At 39.1% G+C, this 17,300-nt stretch overlaps 1 protein-coding gene across 2 annotated transcripts in view; it reads left to right on the plus strand.

Moving 5' to 3' along the window:
* Positions 1-16,725, plus strand: part of LOC117026071 (atherin-like) — a 53,672-nt gene extending 36,947 nt beyond the window's left edge. The window contains exon 4 of one of the 2 annotated variants that reach the window (XR_004423694.1): positions 16,465-16,481. The gene's annotated coding sequence lies outside the window, so the exon portion shown is untranslated. Of the gene's footprint in view, positions 1-16,464 lie in introns of both variants that reach the window. The other variant, XM_033112506.1, reaches the window with a different exon arrangement.
* The last annotated feature ends 575 nt before the right edge of the window (positions 16,726-17,300 follow it).

Below are 17,300 nucleotides of genomic sequence, written 5' to 3' on the forward strand. Positions count from 1 at the left end.
TTTGTAACGTGGCAATATTAATTAAGTCTTTATACAATATCCAGTCACTAATTATTATTTAGCTGCACCTGTTCATGCCTCCTAGTCTTTCTGTGCTGCTGTTTTTCCTGCTTAGCCAGCCTCCTTTGCTTGGCTGTGTTTTGCGTTTGCCTTCACCTCGTGTGTTTGTAATTATTTCTCTGGTGTAGATTATTCTCCAGCCTTCAGGGAACCTCAGCAGCACAGTGGGAATTATTTTGACTCCATTAGAAGTCTGTTGCAAAATTTTCTCTCCACCTCCTCCTACCACCAACTATTTTCATGTAGCTCCCAATGATATCTTGCCAACATTCTAGTTTCCTGGGAAACCTTATGAAGACAATTCTTTCTGAACTATATAATCTTCGCAGAAATAATCATAATGTTAATAGGTGAGTCTGTTATAGGAAAAATGTAAGGAATGGTTTATTCCACAGGAAAGAATATAATCGTGCAAGTTTTCTAATCAGAACATTTTATTCCCAGGGGTAGAGTGGTTAGAGATCAGGTATATAGAGAGGTATATGATTCCTCTAAGATTATTACTTCGTAGTTTAGCCTATCTCTGCATGCTCTGGGCAACTGACAAACTGGAATGATTTCAGGGCTCTAAAAATCTACTTGGCCCCAAATGTTTCTGACCCACATTTAGAAGAATCACTCCTTAAAGGTTTCCTGATAAAGATGTTTTAGGATTAGTAGCTCATCTATTGGCACTAGTTAAACCTATTATCACTCACAGTTACCTAATAGAGAGCAGACACTAAAGGAATGAGAACACATGACAAGATATTTTTCAATGGAAAGGACAAATGGGGAGAAGTGGTAGAGAAAAGTCCAGAAAATGCCTAGAGGGCAGCATAGTGCAAGCTGACATTTGGTAGTTTGAAGTTCATCAAAGGAAAGGAGAAGTAGGAAAGTTTTAGGGAATGTTGCACAATTTTCCATATAGATGTATTTATTTATCATTATTTTATAAGGTTCTAACTGTATATTTGCTTATGGTCCAATTAAATCACTTGGTGTTAGCTCTATAAAGCAATACTTTTTCACATTTTTATTTTAGTGGCCAAAATCTTTTCAAATAAAAGTTATACATATTCCCAGTGTGAAAACCAAATGAAAAGAGAGCTCTTCTGCTTGAAGGAGGTTGGAGCATCCGGGGATTGCTCTTTCCCCACAGCACCTGGCTTCCCCTTTGTGCCCCCAGCAATCCCTGAGGCCACTCCCTGATTAAAGGCTGTTTGAGTAATCACCATCCTTTGCAACAAGAGGTATTCAATAGGTTCATGATTGGAACCACCATTTAGGGAAGAAAAATCACTCTTCACTAAAGTCGGCAAGTTTGAGAAATGGCTGATGCCCCCACTTCATTAATTCATCCACTCATTTTTTTCCAATAAATATTATTGACAAATAACAAATAACCTACTATGTGCCAGACACTGTGACAAGCTCTGCAGATATAAAAGTGACCAATATAGGGGCGGCCGGTTAGCTCAGTTGGTTAGAGTGTGGTGCTGATAACACCAAGGTTGCTGGTTCGTTCCTTGCATGGACCACTGTGAGCTGTGCCCTCCTTAAAAAAAAGAAAAGAAAAAAAAAATTAAAGAAAAAAAGCTCATTAAAAAAAAAAGTGACCAATATAGGCATGGTCTATACCTCATGGAACTTACATTCTAGTTAATAGTCTGCTATGAGCTGCCACATATATTCTTTAAACAAACCATTTACCCAAGATAGTCTCTCCGTATCTAAACACGCTTTGTTCAAAGCACATTTTTCCATAGATAATATTCTGAGATGTGTCTTATGACAACTTACTTATGTTGTATAAAGTTCCAAAAATTATCTAGGTGGGCTAATATAGCAAGGGAGAACATCTTTTGCAACATGTTGAAAGATTGCCAAAGCATTACCCAATCCCAAAAGACATTACTATTCTATGGTCAAAATGTTTGGGATTAAAAGGTTTTCCCATTCACCCATCCTAATGTTTCTCAATTCCTTCCATCTGGGCAGTTCTTTAAGACATTTAAAATTCATTCCCTGAACAAACTCAAGAAATATCAACAGCCCATTCCTTGTAAGCCTTTTCTTCTCTGTCATCAGCAAACCACAGAACAGTAGAGACCCAGCTTTCTGTACTCTGTGATCTCAGGAAGCGTGTGCCGGGGAGGCGCGCTGATTGGCTTCCTACAGGCCACTGTGTGTGCTCCCCAGGGTCTGCTTTTCCAGATGCCCGACCTTTCTAGAGTCATCAGAGTCAGTATTTCACATCATGCCATTCCTCTTCTCTGTGTACCCTCCAAACTGTTGCATGTCACATCTTCTCTTTTAGAAATGTTCTTTAATTTTATTTTGATATCCCTTGAAATAGCTGGGACCTCTCTAAAGTGAGATCAGCCAAAGCCAGAACATCAGCAACATAATAACTAGCATATAAATACGAGCACTCGTTTACAACTAGGTAGTCATAATTAATTTGAGCTTCAAAACTGTGAGGAAAGTATTATAATGAATCCCCTGAGCTTCAGAGATGTGAAGCAACTAAAGGTCACACAGTTAGAAAGCATCTGAACTTAAACTCAAAAGCTGGTCTTCTGATACCCAAAACTGAGTCGAATTGGTACTCACTGTCTGCCTGCTTTTCTGGACATTTGGGATCATTCCAGGACTCAGGCCTCCACATTTTCCCACTTTTAGACTCTTGAGAAAACTAATTAGAAAGAAACATTAATGTTGAGTTACTGAAAGAAGAAGGTAGGGTGATAAGAGTAATTAGAATTCTGTAAGAAAGAGGAAGGAGGGTTTGGTCAGTTAACACTGCTGACCTACTGACGGGAATTGTTTGGTGACACTGCCACTCGAAGCTCCTGTGCAAGGCCTGCCCTGCCTCCTTCTTGCTTCTCTCTGCCTCTCAAGCACAGAAAGGTTTTCTTTCACCTAGGGATCTCTATACAGCTGCTCCCTCTGCCTCATGCTGCCCCTGACCTTTTCCTGGCTAGTGTGTTCCCATTATTCCTATCTCATTCAGAAGCCATATCCTTGGGGAGGCCTCTTCTGAACCCTCTGTGGAACCCACCCCACTACTCTCTGTCACGTCACCTTATTTTGTTTTCCTCATACTACTTACTCTGTGAAATTAGCTTTTTACTTTTACAAAATTGTGGTACAATACACATAACATGAAACTTACCGTCTTAAATATTTTTAAGTGCACAGTTCAGTGGCATTAAGTACATTCACAGTGTTGTGCAACCATCCCCACCATCCCTCATCCATGCCCACAACTCTTTGCATCTTGCAGAACTGACACTCTGTACCCATTAAATAATAACTCCCCACTCTCACCTTCCTCCAGCCCCTAGCAACCACTATTCCCCTTTCTGTCTCTATAAATTTGACTACTCTAGATACCTCATGCAAGTGGAATCATACAATGTTTGTCTTTTCGTGACTGGCTTTTTCACTTAACATGTCCTCATCGTTCATCCATGTTGCAATATGTATCAGATTTTTGTCCTTCTTAGGGCTGAGTAACATTCCATTGTATGTATACACCACATTTTATTTACCAATTCATCCATCTGTTGACACCTTTGGCTATTGTGAATAAAGCTGCTATGAACATGGGCATATAAATATCTCTTTGAGTGCCTGCTTTCAATTATTTTTATATACCCAGAAGTGGAATTGCTGGATCATATGATAATTCTCTTTTTACCTATTCAACAGTGTCTGACATACAGTAGGCACTCGATTTTTTATTTTTTTGACTGAGCAAAGCATGACCATTTAGCAGAAAGTACATGCTTTTTAAATTAATTTTTAAATTACATAAGACATGTAAATGGTTTTTAAAAAACCCTCAAAATGTATAATAGGCTTTAATTGATGAGTACGAATTCTTGTATATCCTTCCCGAAGTTTCTGTGACCATATGAACATATTTAATATGTTCTTTTTCTTCATGTAATGGTAGCATAGTGACTTACGAGCAGTGCGAGGAATTAGCAATCAGGGCCAGACTAATGGGCTGGTTCTGGGAAGAATTAAGTCCTCAGAGTAAAAAGGGCAACTCACCAGGTCAGATTCAGGACAGAGACCTCGCAACAAGACTCAGGAGCAGAGGCCAGAACAGTCCTCAACAACAAGGAACATTCTTGCATGTATCGTTTAAGTCCCTGCCTGCACCTGGCAACATCTTCTCTCTGCCTCTCGTGTACCTGTTCACGTCTGGGCGTCTCCCGACCTGCCCAGGAGAAAGCCCAGGTGGCAGGGTGGAGAGACGTGATGTGACTGTGAGGAGTTTGAGGGGACAGCACTGTGGGGAAGTGGGAAGTATCCGATCACTAACACAGGTATGGCGACGGAAGCTCTGGGGCTGAGTCTGGACTAGAGACAACGTCTTGGCTGTCACCTAGAGAGGACAATGCTGACGTTTGTGGGCAGCAATGAGACTTCAAAGGAAGTGCACCAAGAGGGAAAAGCAGTAGGTCAAGGGCAGGCTCTGCCAATGCCCATGGACATCAGGATGGACAGGGGAAGTTGTTGAAGAGGAAGGAATAATCAAACAGTATCATCATTAACAGAGGAAATTTACACATCATCAACGGTGACAGTTTTTTATTTAAAAACTTGGAAGTTCACTCGGAATCATTTGAGGTTTCACTTTCAGTAATTCCAGTAGTTTATTTGCTGTGAGACCAAATGCTTTGCTATAAAATTGGTCTAAAAAATATGTAGCTCCAAAAGACACCATTTGCTGATGAGAATCAAGAGAGAAACTGTGTCCCAGCCACAAACAGTATTCTTAACTTGTTCCTCTGACCAGACACCTGCCATATTTCCGCTATTCCTCTCAGTTCTTTTTTCTTCTTCAATCTATTTTAAAATATCATGTTTCCTTTCTGACTTATCTATTCATTGCTAAACTGAAAAGCATAGTTGTTTTATCTTCTGCATTGCAATGTCATTTTTCTCTATCTGGGTGGAAACGATCAACACTTCCTGAATACTCAGTTAGGTTTTAGTTGATTTATCTATAAAAGCGATTTGTAGCTTACTCTTAGGAACACTGTCCATAGTGACTTGTTTATATCTTAGAATAAAACTTCCGAATCTTCAAACTTCTCTTTCCCCTCCTCCCTCCTGCTTCTTTCAAGTCCAAATATGCAGCCTTCTGTAAAATAAGCAGATCTCTCAGGTAAAGATTCAGTTACTGCAAAAGTAATCTTTTGCCTTAAAGAAATAATGGGAATCTGGTTCTTTGGCCAATTTATAATGAAATTTTACAGTTGGCTTTCTCTTTAGTGTTCTCTGAATCTCAATTCTATATTGTTCTTTGAGGGAGAGCAAGAACATAATTCTAAATCCTAGTAAGCCCAGAGGCGCAGATTAGGGCTGCAAATTCAAGTCCCAGAGTCTATAAACTCATAAAATATAAGTCCATGACATGTATAGAAAAAAATAATAGTAAAGAAAGAGCCCAATTATTCTCAAGAAAATACGGCTAGAGGGAAGAGTCTTAAAATTATTTAAGGCTTCTCATGTGTCTATACCTATTTATTTCTATTCAGCTCTCATGTATTGACTATCCTGTTTCAGGTGCTCTGATTAGTGCTGGTAACATAAAGATAAATAAGTTTCATAGAGGGTAGGTAATAGATAGAAAGGACACGACCTTTTTCACAGAGAAAAGTAAATATGACACCAATTGTGTTACAGAGTCACAAAGGAAAGGGACTGTCAACTGGATGCAGGGCATTGGAAGGTTTTTTTTTCTAGTTCAAAAAAGCATGGAAGAGATAGGTCAAGAATGTGTAAAACCCTGTATGGAATTCAGAAGAACACAGTGGCAAGGCTATATTTAGTAGTGGAGTGCTGGAAAGTGTCATACTTCTTCTAGGTGTGCCATTCTACCCAAAGAGGGACATCTAATAAATCCTTGGTTTAGCTTGTTGACAATGAGGAAAACTGCTATACTGGCTGTACTTCTAGCCAACATGGAAGACTGGTTAGGAGTATGGAAGTGACAGGATTCGTGAGGGAAAATGGCCCCATCACATAAACGTAAGGAAAGGAGAGAAACAGTGAATGGCTAAGAATTTCTCTGGAAAAAGCAACTTGTAGAATGTCCAAAGGACATATACACATGATCCATCATCTGAGACTAAGAAGTGTGGCTAAAGAGACATGGGAAGTTCTACAAAGAAAAATGCTGACAAAGTCATCAGAAATGATCTCAAGTAGAAAGAACATGGGGAGGCATCCATAGAGACCAACACGGGTATGTAGGTACTCTTAGGACTTCTGATTTTGGAAGGCTATATGAAAAAGATGCAAGCTGGGACACAAAGTGAAGGGCACCTAAAAAGTGACAATCTTGAAAGGCTACCAAGAATCAGCCTATACATTCTGATGGGGCAAGATATTGATTTGACATGTTAACCATGGCATTTTCCATAGAGAGAGTACTTGTTACCTTGTCAACACGTAACAAGGATGAGGAGGTAATTGTTACCTCCCTCATCAGCAAGCTAGACACAAGGAATCTGTTATCTCAAGGGAGGATTGTCACAGCGCACAACCAGAAGAAAACTTAATCCAATTCTGGGGCCTGCTTTGTTGTAGAGCTTTGTCAAAATGAGAGATACCCCCAAACCATATATGCACCCATTCTGCCCCATGGCTATGCCAAGTTTGATTCTTTTTAAAATCAAAATCATCATTAGATAATTTCAGAATTCAAGGTTGCCTTCTTCTTTTCTTGAACAAATAATTTTTTTCTACTATCCTCCTTTTAATCTAAGAGAATGTTAACCATAACAGATGTTACTCATGTTATTTGAAGATATTTTTACTACAGATGGCTTTTTTCATTGGAATATACATGCAATCCAGGAGACCACTCTATTCCCATCCCAACAATAGCCCCTAACTTACCACACACAAACACGCAAGAACTCCATGGGCATGATCAAACGATTGCCACAAGGAAGGGAAGTGTTTGACCCCTTTTATTAAAAGTCCTGAGGCAGAAATATTGAGCTGTAGAGACATCACCACCTATTGTCAACTCACCTTAGGCAGTGTCAATGGGCAGTTGCCTCACCATGCTTTATTAAACTCAAGTCAGGTTAACTTCTAGACAAAGGAATTTCTTGTAGAAATTTGGCAATCGTTATAAGGACTCTTCCACTATTGCAACATACAGGCTTTTATCTTCTGGAAAGGGGTTTATAGATCTTACTGAGACCTACTTTACAACCATAGTCAACATCAAAAATTGCTAATCCTATTTGTTTCTCACAAGAAACAAAATCATATGTATATTAATTGCATAATAGTTCTTCTAGACTATTGTTCAAATAATGAAATATAATTGGTTATGACATTGGTCCCTCCTAATATCTTTATGCACAAGACAGAGCTTATGTACACTAATGGTGCATCGACTGGATTTGTAATGATTTGAATACTATTGCAAAAGAGAATTACTTTATGGATTGATGGCAATGTAAGAAGAAGTTTCTAGTAGCATCTCAAAGGAATCTGTTCTATTAAAAACTTGTTTAATAATGACTAGAATGAACACATGAAAAGCCTAAAGAATTGTAATACACAAGCAAAATAAAACTTGTAGGAATAGATAATATACCAGATACCAGAATTAAAATATTAAAATGTCTCAATTGATAGATAAAGTGGGCTGAAATAAGTAACAACTGAGAAAAGAAATGTAAATTCCCACACTGGAGCTGAAAAAAGTCAGTTTTTACAAATCCAGGTCATGAGGAAAATACCTTAAGAGCAGGTCTCATGAAAGAAAATTGGGATGTTTGTATTGGCTAGAATGTCAATATAAGCAGATTAAAAGGCCAAAACAAGCAGCAAGCCCGATTAGCACCAGAAGGCGTAGTTTGCGAATCTTATCGTTAAATTTAACAAAGTTATAGAGAAGATGTTATACAGATTAAACATAAAAGTGTGTCATGTCTAAAGCATAAAGAAATGAAGAAATATAACACTAGTTCTCAGAAACTATAATCTGGTTCAGCAAAGAAGTCAGTGTTTGCAAAAAGAGGGAAGTCGCCACCTATATATGTGTTGTTTCACTTTCATCTTTATTATCTGTATTAGTCAGCTCAGGCTGCCATAACAAAATACCACAGAGTGGGTGGCTTAAACAACCAAAATTTATTTCTCATGGTTCTGGAGAGTGGGAAGTACAAGATCAAAATGCCAGCAAGCTAGGTTCTATTATGAAGCCTCTTTTCTTGGTTTGTAGGCAGTCTCCATCTTACTGTGTGCTCACATGACCAGTTCTTTCTATGCACACAGAAAGACAGAGAGGGAGGGAGAGAGAGAGAGAGAGAACACACTCTTATCTCTTTTTCTTCTTATAAAAACACAAATCCCATCATGAGGACCCCACCTTCATGATTTCTTTTAAGCCTAATTACCTTTCAAAGGTCCCACTTTCCAATACCATCACATTGAAGGTTTAGGACTTCAACCTGCACATTTTGGGGAGACACAAACATTCAGTCCACATCAGGCTTCAGCATATGAATTTGCGGGGGACACCATTCAGGCCATTCCGGCATTGTCTTTCCTGTAAATGAAAATCTCAACTAACATTCAAGTCAGAACTACACCCATTCTTCAGTAACCACCACATTTGGGTACAGATACAAAGGCTTGGCAAAAAACAACAAAAGCATTCTATGAGAACAAATTAGCTAGTTCACACTGAGATAAAAAGGACTATATGTTTTATTATTCGTAGTAAATTGTGCTATAAATCCTTTATATTAGTAAAATTTATAATAAGCTTATGTATATATGTAGTACGTACATACATTTCTTTCCTTCAGTGACCTAGTTGTTAAACATTTACCAACCCTCCACTGACGGGGCAGAGACAAGTAGAAATGAAAGACGAGAATTGCCGAGGGGCAGTATTTAAGCCCTGGGATCCAGCGGTGTTTGTAACTGCCAGATGTGCCCTGTGCTTGCCAGGTGCATGAACCAGTAAATTCCTTTCATTGTGGTTGCCTAAAGCTAATTTTAATTGGATTGCTGTCACTTGCCTTCAAGATTTCTGACTAATAGACTAATACTATGTGTCATAGGCAACATCAGGGAACTGAGGGGTGCTTTCTTGTTGTTGTGTTTTTTCGTTTAAGCTCTGAAAAAGAAGTTTCTGCAGGTTTGAAGACACAGCTTTCACTTTTAGGATCAAATCGAAGCAGAAGGGATTAAGGAGCTCTATTTTGAACCTGGATTTGGCAGTTGCTAGCTTTGCCGTTTCTCTGACTCTGCCCTCCTGTCCTACTTGGATAACGGGACCCGTTTCTGAGCCTGATGCCCACTTTTTCCTCCAGTTCTGCAAATAGGTGTCTTCTGGTTCTTACACCCGATCGACGTGCCTGGTCCCAGTACCTTTCAGACCGGCTCTTCCTTTCTCTTATGTAGCAGATGCTCCAGGACCCAGCCGCTGGAAGACAGTATCCTGTGTGCTGCTGGCCTGCTGTGTGGCTGTGTGAAACCTGTCCCTTCCGATTTCCCATAGTGCTCCCTTGGGGACATGCTCCTGTGGCGACTTGCTCCCGTGGCCCTCTCTGATGGGAATTGCTGTTCCCAGAAGCCACCTCCGATCTGTAATGTGACCCACTGGACACAGCAATCCTTTCCTAGAGTCTGCTGCTTATTGGAGCACAGCTAACATAGCTGGCCCTTCTCAGCCAGAGCCTTCCTTACAGAGCGGGCAATCCCGAGGCCTCTGCTGCAGCCATCAAGCCAGGCCCTGACAAGTCCCATCTCAGAACTGCAGTGCTTGATGTCATCTCGTGGAGAAAAGAAAAACCACATGCCGCAGTTTGGAAGACTGCTTTTCCACGTAGGCCTTGGTGTTCCCCTTGAACACTGAGAAGAAAAATAGCTCTATCCTGTGAAAATGAAGTGCTTGCTAGTCTTTAAATATATCAGTTAAAAAAAGTTAATTCTAGGTAGTGGGTTGACATGTACTTAGATGATTGTATAAAATAAGGCTGAAAACCGTGTCTCTACCTGCCTATTTGTAACTTTTCCTTTATCCATTTCCTCACCTCCACCTGTTCTTTCCAAATGTCAAAGCCACGAAATCACAGGAGGGGAGAGAAGCACTCATGTAAAAACTCAAAGGACAACAAAAAGCTCCGTTCCCCAGTCCACAAGACAAGAAGTGTGTCTATCTCTTGTCTGTGTTAGCATATTCTTTTGCACAGTCGGTGCAGACACAGCCCAGCACCTTTTTTTTTTTTTAAGGAGGGCACCGCTCACAGTGGCCCATGTGGGGATCGAACCTGCAACCTTGGTGTTATCAGCACCACACTCTAACCAACGGAGCTAACCAGCTACCCCCTGCCTAGCATCTTAATAATGGGTCCCATTAAATAGCATTTTACTTTTTGCTTGAAAAAAAAAATTAATGTAAACACTCACATTATGTTGAAGAAATTATGATGTGTCAACATCAGAAAGCCTGGACTCATGAGTTCAAAACACTGAAAATAAGGCAATTTACCTTGACCCACTTGAGAGAAAGTAGGAGAGGAAACAAAATGGGACTAGTGAACAACTTTAGTCTGTTTGGAATTTTTTGTTATACGCTACAGAAAAAAAAAAAAGCCTTTAAAAAACAGATGTTGAAGCGGGAAATGATCTTCAACAGATAAGACAGGACCCGTACAAGATCCATGGCATAATAATGTCATGATTACAATAGAGAGTTTCTCTCTCAGATCATATTAAGGCTTCCACTGGGGATTTCCCACAGTAATGGGATTTCTTAGCTGTTTCCTGGAGCAGCTGTGCTCCACCTTTTGTGTCCTATAGCTCAGTTGATGGATGACATTTAAATATTCGACACCTCACAGACATGTCCAAAACTAAAGCACTACAGTTACTTGTAATGGCCAGGGGTATTAAATATAGATCAGTAATGGGTAGGCAAGACTTCCAGTTATACTTAATTCCTGATACATTAGTCGTAATTCCACGTAGTTTTCTTCCACTCAAGAAAGCATTATGGATTTTTAAGTTTAAAAAAGTTTTTTCATTACAGTTGATACACAATATGATATTAATTTCAGGTGTACAACACAGCAATTAGACATTTGTATACCTTACAAAGTGACCAATCCAGTAAGTCTAGTACCCACCTGACACGATACACAGTTATTACGATATTATTGACTATAGCCCCTATGCTGTACTTCACATCCCCATGATTGTTTGTGTAACTGGCAATTTTTACTTCTTAATCCCTTTTACCTTTTTTACCTACCCCCCCAGCGCCCCTCCCATCTGGCAACTATCAAAATGTTCTCTGTATCTGAGTTTGTTTCTGTTTTGTTTGTTCATTTTGTTTTTTAGATTCCACCTATAAGTGAAATCACATGGTATTTGGTTTTCTCTGTCTGATTTATTTCACTTAGCATAATACCCTCTAGGTCTATCCATGTCGCAAATAGCAAGATTTCTTTCTTTTTTATGGCTGAGTAATATTCCATTGTGTATAAGTACCACATATTTTTAATCCAACTGCCTGTCGATAGACACTTAGGTTGCTTCCATATCTTGGCTATTGCTTGTAAATAATGCTGCAATGAACACAAGGGTGCATATATCTTTTTGAATTCGTATCTTGAGTTTTTCCCAATAAATACCCGGAAGTGGTAGAGTATTCTGGATTTTAGATGATTGAGAGTTGTTATTTTGGATTCAAAATATATTTTTTGAGGAAAATATTTGCAAACTTGGAACATTAGCTCCTGTTAGTTATACATTACTGTGACACCTCTCACATGTACTTGAGATTTATAGCCTTGGAATTTCAGTCATGGAACAATAAGAAGGAAGAAGAAAGAAGAAGGAAAGGCCCTTTTATAGAAAATAGAAAAGGGTGGAAAAGAGAATAGGGGGTGAAAACGAAAAGAAGAATTAGGCCAGAGATGTGGAGTGTAGAACACTAGCTTCTTTGATTTCCCCCAATTTAGCAGATGTCATTCGGAAACAAGGGAAACAAATTGACTTTGTCCTCTATCCAGAGCGGTTACATACCTGAGTTTTTAATAGAATTTGGCTTCTGTGGGCAGAAGGCCACGGAGGTCACCAAATTGTTCCTAGCTCTTTCCACTTCACTCAATTGCATTAGTCTCCCTACAGGATAGAAAAGAAGAGACGTCCTCACAATTTGGATGGTTTGTTCATCAACTCTGAAGTGGCTTAAAGTTTCTCTAGTGAAGTGCAAAATGTCAAAGAATGACCCAGCTTGAAATTCACAAGTCCCAAAAAGTTTCAATTCGGTGTAAGAATAAAATTATTTTATTCTATTATCTAGGCAATCTATACAGAAACTTCACTTTGATATCTAGGAACAAGAGTTTTACTCTCTCAAGATTTGTGGCTCTACTTGTTTCTTTCATGATGCTTGAGGGGTCAGGTAAAAGGAGATGATATTTTTATCCTGACCTGAAAATGCCTGACTCAAATTTTGTTCAAGTGTATTATATCTCTAACACATTTTTATTATAAAGTTAAAAGTTCTGGCTGTTAAAAGTTGTGGGTAAAAAAAAAAAATTCCGTGCTCAAATGTGGTTAGAAAATACTTGATTAAACAAATATAAGTGGGTTTTGTTACTATAGAATTTCTCACGTTCTTCATATTCTAACATGAACAATGAATTTACAGAAGGGGCTAATGGATTCAGCCTTCCCAAACGTGTTTGACCACGGACCCCTTGTGACACACATCATCTTGTAGACTAAAGTTTCATGGGGAAAAAAAAAATTGAAGCACTGTCCTACTAGGAGATCTCCATGTTCCTATTTTGCTGTAATAATCTATCAGTCCTGGCAAGATGAATGGTGAAATTTTAGGTTTTTAGACAGAAGTTTCTCTAATTATAGAGTTGGGAGAAATACATTTATTTTTGGTTTTACCATGTACTGGCTGAGTGACATTGGACAAATCAACATAGTATCTCTGAGTCTCAATTTCCTCATCATTAGGAGAGGACTAATTATTCTTTCCTCTCGAAGTTTTTGAAAACAGCCTGGCAGTTTCATTATACACCTACCATATGATGTAGCTATTCCACCCCGAGGTATTTATTCAAAAGAAAGGAAGGCATATGTTGTACAGAAATGTTCATAGCAGCTTTATTTGTAGTAGCCAGAAAATGGAAACAACTCAAAGTAACCAGCAATAGGCAAATAGATAAATAAATTGTTGTAAATTCATAAAATAGAATACTACTCCTCTGTTTCTCAGTTTTTAGAATAACTAGCTATTACACTAGCACCTCTAATGATAGTGAGTTTCTTTTAAAAATTATATTTTGGTTATCATGGTGAGCTCATGGAATTTAATGTATTGGGTGTGTTTTTATATCTTTAATTTTTGTTGATGTTCCATCTATTCCATCTTTGGCCCAAGTGCGCAACTCCCTAGGAGAGGGAAAGAGGTGACATTTAAACTGTCACCAACATCACACGTTAGTAGAAATTAATTTTCTTGAGCACTGAGAAGTGTCTAAGTGGCACCAGGGTTCCACTGAGATACAGGTGAAACCAGGAATCTGGGTGCTTCACAGACAAACTTCACAATTTCACTCAGGATCAGAGCAGTGAGAAGCCAGATTTTGGCCAAGTGCTGAGGTGGCCGGATTACAAGAATAAATGCTCCAGGGCTGGCCGAGCTTCCGCCCTATAAATCGAGCTGTTTTCATTGAAGTCATCCTACCTCCCTGCTATAAAACTTGTGGCCATCAGAGGGAGGAATTGGTGTTTTAATGTTCCAGTTGGATTTTCAGCTGAGTTCAATGTCATAGGGCTATGCTTCTCTTGCGAAACTCATGTCTACAATATTTACACACTTGTACTGCATGAGGCTGAAATCTTTCATTGATACTCCGTTTCTGATAACTTTCCACTGAAAGGACATGACTGAGATCTTGGAATTCGCACCATGACCACATGACTGCTTCTAAAGTCAAGAAGTTTTATTGTCTACAATGTGTACCGTGTTTCCCCGAATATAAGACCGGGTCTTATATTAATTTTGGCTCCAAGAGACGCATGAGGGCTCAGGTTCAGGGGATGTCTTCCTGAAAAATCATGCTAGGGCTTATTTTCTGGTTAGGTCTTATTTTCAGGGAAACACGGTATATCCTATCTTACATTTGCCTTAATAGAGAATCACATTAGTGATTATTAGAGCTTTATAACGCCATTGTGTTTTCATGACAAAGGTCAGGAGCAGAGCAATGAAAGGGCTATTGACATCACTTATTGGCTTTTATTATGTTAAACAGAGCGGGCTCTTTTATTCTGTGCAAGCACTCATTATTTCTGGCTATTATTATGTTTTTAGGGGATGATATGGAATGGTGCTTATGATAAGAATAAATATGACCTGTGGTAAAGACAGGCCGATACAGGGTTTTCAACAAACATTTCCATTAGCCAGGCTGAGCTTTAGGCTAGTGACCCCATGGCCCATAGAACCTCCGTGTGAAATCCACAGGGAAGAAATGAACCCAAGACTTTGTGTTGCATTGCTGAGCCAGCACTCTCTATCTAACAGAGAGGAGCAGCCTCAGAAAAAAGACTATAGCAAATGATTGGCAAGTATATGTCCTCACAAAGCACTCTGGCCTCCGTAATGGATGAGCAAAGTTTCCTGAGATTGGAGTGTAGAAACAAGGGTGGAAGGGGACATGCGTAGTCTCAGTGAATGCTGCTTCACAAACCTACATTTAAAGAGCCTCTGGACTTCGACCTGCAGTAATTATTGCTGCTCTAGTCTGATTGGTTGGTTGTTAAAATTTGCTTCCTGCTCTACTCACCTTGATAACAAGATGTGAAAGAATGGGCCCAAGCCGAAATTTGTCTCTTTTGTAGTGACTACTTCCCACAATATGCTTGTTCTGAGTTAGTCCAATGATTCAAATGTAACTGATTGTGATTGTAATCCAGCACCAAAGTACCAAAGGCATAGTGAGCCATGGCGTGGAATGAAGAGTCACCAGACTCCTTTCATCAACCCATTTTCTCCGAGATGTATTAAAATCAGACACACTATGTAAGAGCAGAGATTCTATATTAGAGACCTATAGCCTCCAAAAGGGACAACCAAGGAAGTTAGCTTACTGAACTTGAAAGCAGTGTTTCAGAGACATGGAAGAATTGGTATCACATGATCTGGCCTATTAATTCAAGTCTTGTCTACTTGTATGTCCTTAAACACGTTGCTATGGGAACAATAATCTCTGTCTATTTCACTGGGCTCTTATGGTGATCAAAGAAAATGTTTGTGGAAAAGAAACTCTTTAGACTACAAAATATTATAGAGCAAGAAAGACTGTCATAAGCATCATAGCCAGAGTTTGAAGAAAGGACTATGCTCACAAGTGAAAGGATGAATCAGGAAAAATACAGGGAGACAATCAAGATGCTTTTCTGTCTTGGTCTGGGCTCTGGGAGAAACGTGTCTCTTGAGAATTTGTAGCCATGGGCCCATCATTACACTGGTTCCACGAACGCCCAAGCTGAGAAATAAACATAAACTGAGGTGGGGCAGTAATTTTCCTTGGGCTGCAAACAGAAACAAAGGCAAACCCACTTGTGCTCGAAGATTAGGCTCTTGTCCAGGCCTCTCAGGATTTCCTCCAGCATTCACATTTTTGAAGATGGTTCTTATGTTCCCCATGAATCTCATGCTCTCAAGTTTAAATAGCTCCATCTCTTTTAACTAATTTTCATACGATAATTTCCAGAACTGTCACCATCCATTTTCTTCTGTATGCTCTCAAATATATCAGTCCTGCATTTAAAATATGCCCTCTTCCTCCAGTTCAGATGTAATGGCAACACTCCAGACATTGTCTAACATGTGTGAGATAAAATGGAACCATTATGAAAATATAATAAATTAATATAGCATCATGTCACTGTAATAATTTATTAATGTAATGTCACTATAATAAAACTTTTATTATAATAAAATGATTATAAAACTATTGAATGTGCTTTATGTGCCAAATCTATGAATTTTGCATGCATTAGGCTTTTTAATCCTCATGAAACCCCATTTTACAGATGATGAGAAATAAGCTTAGTAGCTTGCCCAAGGTTACAAAGCTAGTAACTGGACACAGAGATAGCAATGTGTATATAACCAAAGCCAGGATTTAAACCCAGACCTATCTGCCTTCAATGCCGTTGCTTTAAACTTCTAATACTCCAGTTCCCATAATATGAGTCCTGGTAAAGCACCTGAAATTCCAAGTGCAATTTTTAGTAACTGTCACATTCTTGATTGTGTTTGCAGCGAACTAAAATTTCTAGGATTTTTACTTCTTTAAAATGTAATTACAGTTATTTTTCTCGAAGGTGTTTTCATAGGAGAGATGACAAAGAAGAAGTAGGAAGACACAGGGAGAAATGGAAGCAGAAGACCAGAAGCAAAGGCAAGGATAAGGGTGGTTGGGAATACAGGTAACGTCTTTTATTTCCCAAATTTGTAGCTGACCAGACAAGGAGCCACTGTGGTTACACAGCCAGGAATTGTGCTGGGTCTTAAAAAATATTTTGGTGCTTTTCATTTCTTACATTTCTTGAAGGTGATAATACATAACAATATTGCATTACTGAAAGCCAACCGTCACCTCTCATTGGAATCACGTTTGCTTTCTCACGGAGCAGAGAGCATTTACGTTTGGGAAGCCTGCCACCTTGTGGATTAACGAAATATTACATGCCGCATTTTCAAAGCACTCCAAACTTGTATATAATTTATGAAGATGTCTAAACTGCTATTCAGAGGATTTTTTTTGGGGGGAGGGGAATAAATAAACATAGCTTTGTTATGATTTCCTTGAGCTTCCTAGATTATTTGTATAAGATTTTGGGTGGAATTTATGGATTTTCAAAGCATATCTGCCCCCCAAACCTCAAAATAAATGATTTAATGATCCAAAGATATAACAACAATAAAGGTAAATGTCATATTCAGTGCTTTCTAAGTGCCAGGAATGTGCAAAGTACTCTGTGAACACTGCCTCTTGCAACACTCACCCACACTGTAAGAGCAAGGCTCTGTGCTCTATCGTCCTACACCCTCAGTTTACAGAAAGGCTTGAAGAAGTTGAGAGCTTCTCCACCCCCACTCTTCACCAACCCAGCCACAGGTTGGGAGCCCCTGTTCTTGAACTACTTCATCCCATCAA

The sequence above is a fragment of the Rhinolophus ferrumequinum genome, chromosome 8 (assembly GCF_004115265.2).
Source record: "Rhinolophus ferrumequinum isolate MPI-CBG mRhiFer1 chromosome 8, mRhiFer1_v1.p, whole genome shotgun sequence".
NCBI classification, from domain to species: domain Eukaryota; kingdom Metazoa; phylum Chordata; class Mammalia; order Chiroptera; family Rhinolophidae; genus Rhinolophus; species Rhinolophus ferrumequinum.